At 50.0% G+C, this 8,248-nt stretch overlaps 1 protein-coding gene and 1 long non-coding RNA gene across 2 annotated transcripts in view; one reads left to right on the top strand and one right to left on the bottom strand.

Moving 5' to 3' along the window:
• Tmtc2 (Transmembrane O-mannosyltransferase targeting cadherins 2) overlaps nt 1–8,248 on the top strand; it is a 337,657-nt gene that overhangs the window by 127,541 nt on the left and 201,868 nt on the right. The gene's annotated exons all lie outside the window — the stretch shown is intronic.
• Nucleotides 1–8,248, bottom strand: part of LOC144145801 (uncharacterized) — a 114,151-nt gene that overhangs the window by 56,657 nt on the left and 49,246 nt on the right. The window lies entirely within an intron of this gene.

Raw genomic sequence — 8,248 nt, 5'->3', positions numbered from 1 at the left:
CAAGGGTATTGCCCTCGAACCTTGCAAATCCCCGCTGGAACTTATAAAACTCGCTAGTCCGGTCAGGCCAGTCAGAAAAACATTTCATACGCTGATGTGAAAACACGTGCGCTTTAATGTATGCCTCCTCCCGTTACCTCGGCGGCGGAATAGAGCGATAGAGGCCTGGTCTCACAATGTCCGTTCCCCTCTTACAAGCTCTCCGTGGCGCTCGTGATAGTTTCCGGCGAATTTCCCCGTCACGGTCATTTCTTGGACGGCGATTCAGCCGAAGAAGGCCCGCGGCTTCCGTCAGGTGCGCTCGTGAAATCTCAGCGGTGTATGGAGTAATAATGGCGGCCAAGAACGGCCGTAGAGAAGAACAGCTTTCGAGAACGCCGGCGAGCCCTACCCAAAGGCTTCTCAGAAAAATGTGGCTTCGCTCCCCGCTCGTGCTTCGTCCGCCTCCGCCCACGAGGAGTTGGCAGTAGCCGCACAACGCACCGGAACAAAGTTTAGTCGCCGATCGGTCGACACGCTGCTAAGGCACCAAGGGCCAGTCCTGTTCCCTTTACTTTTCTGTTGCGTTGTTCTAGCCTAGTTCGCCGACGATCCTTCATTTGGGGTAACTTGAACCTTCCGCACTGGTGCTTTCTTCCACATTAGCGGACAGACGACCAGCATTACGCCGTCGCCTCCATCCTGTCGTGCTGCTGTCGTTTAAATGCGAAGCGCTCGTATACGTGGAACTCCCCGCCCCCGTTCCTCTCTTTCTCTGACATGGCTCGTAGTTTTGGTATGTAACGCGCACCAGCAGAAAGATAATGGTCCCGCTGGCCGCAGCCACGTATGGTTTGATTGAGAGGGAGGCCTTCTAAACTTCTCTCCTGTATGCAGTCGCAAAGAAATGCTTCGCGTTAGAACTTTAGAGAGCCCAGTCAGCCAGCCTCGTTATTTCTTTAAGGGGCGAAGCCCCTTCGGGATTGGGGCTTTTCGCGTCTCCTGTCGTCGTCGTCGTAATCGTCGTTCGTCTCATGTAGTCACGGTACTAAAGCACGGGGACACTCGTTTACGCCTCGCGCTGGAGCGCTTCGTGCTTCAAAGACACGAGGCTTTCACAGAAAGGCTGTATATCTCACACCCCAGCGGTTTCATCTCCGATGGCAAAAACGCCAAGGCGCCAAGAATACACTTATACACGGCATGTTACGCCCTTCCCCAGGTTTCACGTTAGTGGAGATGGTCCGGGATTTTTTTTTTTTCTCTCTCTCGCTTTTGGGCGCAGTGAGCACCAAGGCGGACGTCAAATAAAACGGGGGAGCATCCCAGTACATCAGACCCCAGATCATATTCGCTGGAATAACAATTGTGTCGCTCATTTCCACAAATGGCCCCTTAGATTCTTGGTCTTCCTTTGTTTCCAGCGCGTCCAAACCACCATTCCCATATGCTTCTTAACATCGCCCACTCCAGCTGTATACGTGCGTTACTGCTTTATACTGAGCCGCGTAGACGCACCCCCCCCCCCTTCCCTCCTTCCTCAAAAAAAAAAAAAAAAGGAAACAAAAAAACTTGCGGAGGGTATGACGGGGGGATAGGGGGGACAGGCTTAGAGGACTGCCGTGATAGAAAAAACTTAGAGGCAAGTTTAACGATTCCCAGGAAGGTGTTTAGCCGAGTGAAGAGCGAGAGTCCTACCAGACGGAGCAGCGGGCGTCGAGGAGAAACAAGGGCAGTTTTGATACGTAGGCGTTCTGGCATCCGCTGCAGCTCCCTCCCAGCCTGCGGCACGAAAAACCAACAGCTCGAGGCCCCCATTCGCGTCGTGTTTACCTTCGCGAGGGCTTCGGTGGCTCTTTCTAACGATTCACTACGCGGCTGAGAGGCAGGGAGCGGACATCGGGGCACGGGGTATGGGGGGAACGGCAGGCACGCACCTACGCGTACGCGAGTGGGCGAGTCGCCGGGGGCTGCAGAGAAAGCTGGCCGGGGGGGGGGGGGATAGGCAACAAGCGGACGAAACTGAAAAGAAGAAATCAATAAACCAGCGTGTGAAGTTTAAGGGCTAATAAAAAAGAAACCTGCCGACTGTGAAAGATCGGAAAAACCGAAGGAAACACAACGCGACATAACCTCAGAGATCAAAATCAAAAGGCGACGAAGTGTAAAAAAACAAAACAAAACAAGGGTTTGTGCGTTTGTGAGGGCAAAAGAAGGAGAGAAAGGAAAAAGAAAAGCTGGGGCTATATCACCCTTTTTATGGCTTGTTATGCTCCGCTCCCTCCGTTTATTTTATAACCGTCTGGTTCTGTTTGTTTATTTAGCCCTTAGCCGTGGGCCGTTTCACAACATTCCTCCCCGCCGCGAGGGCAGCCGTGGCAAGTGCGCGCTCGAGGTGACTCGCTCGGGCGCTCCATACTGGCTTATTTCTGCTCCCGATGTGCACCTCGCGTAGAGAACTAAACAAAAAAAAGAAGAAAGTAGAGCTTTGAAAACTCGTGTGCTGTTGCTCTTTCGACAAATCCTGCCTAGGATGTCAGATGTACTGGGCGCAACGAGTAGGGCAAAGAAAAAGGTGGGAAACGCCAGAACCAATATGGACGTAAAGGCAATACAGTCTGGGATGACGCTGTGGTCCATTGCCCGCGAAGAGGTCATCTACGCAGGGTACTGAGAAGCTATCTCAGCCCTAGTAAAACAGAACGGCAGTTCGTTCGTGTAAGATTTGCAGGAGTCAGAAGCCCACCCGCCGCGGCAGTAACTTCTAGCTAAGCCATTGTACTCAAACAAGTCGAAGTTGAATGACGAAGTTGAGTAACTTGAAAAAAAAAAAAAAAACAATTTATGCAAATATTATGACTGCAACAATAAGCTCAAATGTTCAGCCGAGAAGCTAGTCCAGGCGCCTGTTGTACTGATGTAAGTATTCAGTTTTCCCTAAAGAAAAAAAAAAAAACGTTGAAAAGAACTTGAATCCCAATGGGTACGCGCTGGTGTGCCGATAGGCAGCCCAGCCGCGGTCTAGCGAAGTGGCTAACGCATTGTGCTGCTGATCCCGAGAACGCAGGCACGATCTCGACCTCCGTTTTTAAGAGCGGAAACGCTTGTGTGTCCAAATTTACACATCCCCAAACGTTAGACGGCCCCAGGTTGGCTAAATTAATTTAAAGACCACCACTGCGGCACCTCATTCATAACCCAAGTGTAGCTACACCGCGTTAATATCCCGAAAATTTGTTTTGCGAGTGTGAGCATCGATAGGTATACCTGATGACATACGTCAATGTCATGAGGAAACGAATGGCTACGCTTCTTTTTCGTCTAATGCATTCAACACAGCACTTGGCCAATTTCACGCAGTGCGCGTTAGAAACACGCTACACCACCGTTGGCCCCGTGGAAAAAACTGCCATGTCCCCGCATACCCTCACGGGCTATTTCTGGCCGGCTACCTCCGCGCGCTTCCTCGGCTCCGACATTAACGCCATTAACCACGAAACGATTGCTTCGCTGTCTCTGTCCCCTCTCTCCGCGCCCTGCTCGCGCTACAACGCGTCACCAGGGCGCAATGTCCCGAAACGTTGCCGTCCCGCGCACCCGAGTGGGCGACAAATTGAATCGTGATTCGCTTATATCACCACATTTGCTCTCCGCGCGACCGTACACGAGAGGCCGATGTCGTTGCCGGCGTCGCTAATAGCAACATTTCCGGACGTCTCCCGCGTGCAACCCGATACCTCGCACCTTCTCCCTTCCTCCCTCTCCTATCTCTCTCCCGGTGGCTTTCACCTCCCCCGTGAAATTTCTCCTTTCCTTTTTCTTTTTTTGCGTGTGTGTGTGTTGTGTCGCCTTCCCATTCGGCTGGGCAGAGCGGTGGAAATGAACACCATCCCCGGGAGGACTATAAGAGGCACAAAACAGCGATAAAAGAGGAGCAGACTGGCGCGAGCCATTGGCTCGTGGCGGTCACGTGAGTCACTCGTGACCCCTCTCTGTATGACTCGCTCCGTGGGTGGGTAACCTGCCCGGCTCTAATTAATAGCGCTCGGCAATTAACCGCTGCTGGGCTTCACGCGCGAGGCCACCGTCCGCGCGCTGATGAAGCACTTGGCTTCCCTCTCCGCCCTCCTCTTCTTCTTCTTTGCTCGGCGATGCCGCGCGTAAGGTTGAAAGGCAAAGGGCCGAAAAACTGAGCGCAGTCAGCCGGCACTGCGGGGAGCTGTGTGTGTGCCGCATCGCTGGCGCATCGCACCGAGTGTTGCGCGCGCGCCGCGAACGCCGCCCCCTTGTCCAGCCCAGCCCCCACCCGCGCCTTTTGGTCAGGCCTGTCGCGGATTAGCGATACGCCGCATCGTTAATCTTGACCTAATCTCTTTACATGACGCACCCCCCTTCGCGGCGCCCTCTGCGCCGCAGTCTTCCCTGCACATCACTCCTTGTTCCTCCCTGCCTGTCTCTATTTCGACGTCTTTTTTTCCCTCTCTTTTTTTTTTTTTTTTTTTGCGTGAAGTGTTGGGTGAAGCGAAAGGCGTTAAAGAGGTGGCGACCGTGGGCAACAGCGGTGGACGACCAGCTGTATCTTCTGGCGGAATCTGCAGTGTAAGCTTACAGTCCCACTTGATTATTCCGATAGCGGCCTGCTGTATGGAGCCCGTCAATTCACGGCTCGCGCATCTCGTGATGGAACGACCCTAAATCCATTCCCACGTGCAGTCGAAAAGTGCGCTCCGTCAAGGTCGCTTAGCGAATAATACGAACGCCCTTCTCCTTGACGTGCAACCTCCCATGGGCTTACTTAGTATAACCAGACGACTCAGTCAATAAATAATGGTGAAGGCTGTTCTTTCATGGCTCATTGACCACGTGCGCTGTCAACTTCTACCGTTGTTGCTATCTCCTAAAATAACCCGTTTGAGGCGAAGTTTCAAAGGGGGAAGACCAAACGGCAACGACGATAAATGCCTTGCCCCAGAGAAAATGAAGCACAGTATGCACGCTTTGTCGAGCAGTTAAGGCGTTGGAAAACATGCGAATGGACGCTGCACAGTGGGACGAGCACCTCGGTGCAGCCAAGCTTACAGCTCACTACAGTATAGCCCACTTATACCGAAGCCGGTTTAAACGAAATAGCGGCTATAACGAACAAATCTTCGTTTCTCGTTACCATTTGTATACATAGATTTTGTGTCCAGGTATAGTGAAAAGCGGATATAACGACCTGATTTCAGTTTCCCGGTATGTTCGCTATTAGCGGGCTCGACTGTGTATCTTCTAGCCGCTAAATCAGTGTATTCCTAAAACTTCTGATTGTGTGTAAGGGGAGAGTCTGTAGGTTGTTCCGCTGCATCCCCTATATCTGAAAAAGCTGTTTCAGTGTAACCTAAGCTAACCTCACCTAACCTAACCTGAATCCAACCTAACCTAACCTAAACTAACCTAAACATAACCTAACCTAGTTTGACCTAGCTGAAAGGCTGTTTCAATGTAACATAACGTATCCTAAACCAACCTGAACCAACCTAAACGAAATCTAAAACTAAGTAAAGCATAACTTAACGTAACCTGACCTATAAAAGGCTGTTTCGACGTAAGGCTGTAACGTAACCTAAACCAAATTAGGCTCAACCCAAACCCAAACAAGCATAACCTAAACCCAGCTTACAACAAACCTAAACATGACCTAACCTTATCTTCCCTAACCTGAAAGTTTTCTTTCCAATGTGGTTTCACTCAAAAGGGCATGAGGCTTCTTAACGGCCTGAAAAAAATATATCTCCCATTCATGTGTGCCTGCATTCTGAGAGTGGAGCTTCAGGGGCAAGAGTTGATTGATTGATTGATTGATTGATTGATTGATTGATTGATTGATTGATTGATTGATTGATTGATTGATTGATTGATTGATTGATTGATTGATTGATTGATTGATTGATTGATTGATTGATTGATTGATTGATTGATTGATTGATTGATTGTAGGGTTTAACGCGCCGTCGCAACGCAGACGATGAGGCGCGCCGTAGGGAAGGGCTCCGGATTAATTTTGACCACCTGGGGATCATTAACGTGCGTCGAAATCTCGTACACACGGGCGTTTTTGCTTTTTGCCTCCATCAGAAAAGCGGCCACCGTGGCCGGTAATCGAACCCGCGACCTCGTGCGCAGCAGCATAACGCCTTAGCCACTGAGCCACCGCGGTGGTTCCAGGTGCAAGCGTATGTACTTCAACAGAAGCTTCATACAGTAACGGAACCTCTACACTTGGTCGAATTGGTAAGCAATCAAATCGCACGAACGGAGGTCGGAGGTCGAATCGACCTCCAGAGTCGACTGTTCCCCATCCCCGACTCTGGAACGAAGCCTTTCTATCGAGTTTGTTGCGCCGCCGGAGAGGCCTGGACACGCTGTGCTGACATTAGGGACAACGCACGACTCGTGGCTGCCGGCTGAAGGCCGCTTCTTCGGCCCCTGCCTGTGGACACAGTCGATCGGCCCCATTTGAATTGGGGATTGCCTCGGCGGCCACTCTGTCCTCCGCCTTCCCTGTTTCCCTTTTTAGACTCCCCCCCCCCCATTCTCCCGATTTCGCCGCTGTAGCTTCCGGGGGAAATAAGAGGGAAATGAGGACAGCTAAACTTGAGAGGTTAGGGAAAGAGGCCTGTATGAGCCTCCCTTTTAATTCGGAAACATTTCCCCAAAAGGCCGGGACGGGGCTTTTATTCCGCTTTTACATTTCCCGCGGATTTTGCGCGGTGCCTCCTCCTCTTTGGAGGAGCTCGCCGGTCTTGCTTGTAAAATGCGCCTTATTCCTCTTTTTTTTTCCCTGTCTTCGTCCTATCCTCAGCTTTGGAAGCCATTTTCTATTTATTTTTCTTTTCCGTTTTTATAAATGGACCCGAAGTTCGCCCGGCATTACCCTCGTCTTCGACGCGAGGGAAGACGGGGCCAGCTTTCTTCCGACCGCGGGGAATATGTATAAAAAATGGTAACGAATGGGGAAAGTTTCCTAAGCATTTTCTTTTTCTTTTTTTCCCTCCTTATATCTGCTCCGGTTTCCCGTCCTTCCTAATGGATCCGTGGCGCGAGCAGATGTAGAGCATGGGGGAATTTTGTTCCGGTCGCCGTTCGGCCTTGGCCGGACCTTGTAGCAATGGCTGATCGCGCTTTTCTTGTCGTTATTGTTTTCTTCCCTCTCCGTGTGAAGAACTTTTGGGGGTTCAAACAGAAGAAAGTGCCCGCGTCCAGCGTAAGCCTTTGCAAACTAAGGCGGACGTTCTCTAATACCTCGGCTTATTCGTTACAACGGTAACTTCTGGTTAAAGGGCGTTACATGAATCCGAAAAAAAAGGAAAAAGAAGTGGGTCAGTGTATTTGCTTTTTGTTTGATTCTCCAGTTTTCCTATTCGTTTCTTATATAGAACAGGCTGCACAGGATAAAAATTGGTTGTGTCATTTGTAATGTTGCATGCATTGCTGGTACTGCTATCAAATACTTCTGACTTGCGGCTCTGCGTCGAACTATACCCCCCCCCCCTCCACAACCCTTCTCTCAAAAAAGAATCAAACTAGATATTATGCTTGTATAAAATCCGAGTAGGTGACGCAAAGTTGAGGGATTTCAGCATTCGTCGCGTCCAAACGCATATGGCTTCATGAGAATTAAACTGTGTGCAAATACCACCTTCACACATCAACGCAAAGCCCTCCTGCACATTACTAACATTACGGAACAGAGTATTTAACATATGCTGTATATTTTCTGCACCACAAACCACTGCTATTGAAATTCTGAGGACTTAAAAAACTCCGTTTTTTCCTACTTTCCCCAATATTCGGTCCTTATAGGACGCACATCAATCCGCTTTTCTTTCACCCCCCCCCCCCTCCCCATAGCATTCCACTTCACTTTAACTCTTATTGCAATGTTTCATGTACAGCAGGTTTACCCAGAAAATTATGCGCAAATGCCTGTATTTTTCACCAGTCCTGTTTGAAGTGCAGTCAGGTTGCCGCGCACAACTTCCTGGTGCTCACCTCCTCACTAACTCCTATATACCAAGCCTCCGGCTAACATATTCCTTCTTCTTCTTCTTCTTGCGACATTTTTATTTCCTTATTTTTCTTTTTTGCGCGATGAACGCTGAAAATGAACCAAAATTTGTCTTTTTCTTTAAACTCGACATATTCGTTCAATCGGCTGAAGACATTCGTTCAAGTTCCTCGCGGCATCTTAGAAGTGCTAATTGAGTCGGAAAATACGTGACGAGACG

The sequence above is a fragment of the Haemaphysalis longicornis genome, unplaced genomic scaffold (assembly GCF_048455015.1).
Source record: "Haemaphysalis longicornis isolate Haplotype H1 unplaced genomic scaffold, Haemaphysalis longicornis Haplotype H1 scaffold_7, whole genome shotgun sequence".
NCBI classification, from domain to species: domain Eukaryota; kingdom Metazoa; phylum Arthropoda; class Arachnida; order Ixodida; family Ixodidae; genus Haemaphysalis; species Haemaphysalis longicornis.
The sequence above is the reverse complement of the archived record's forward strand: the minus strand, read 5'-3'. Positions and strand labels throughout refer to the sequence as shown.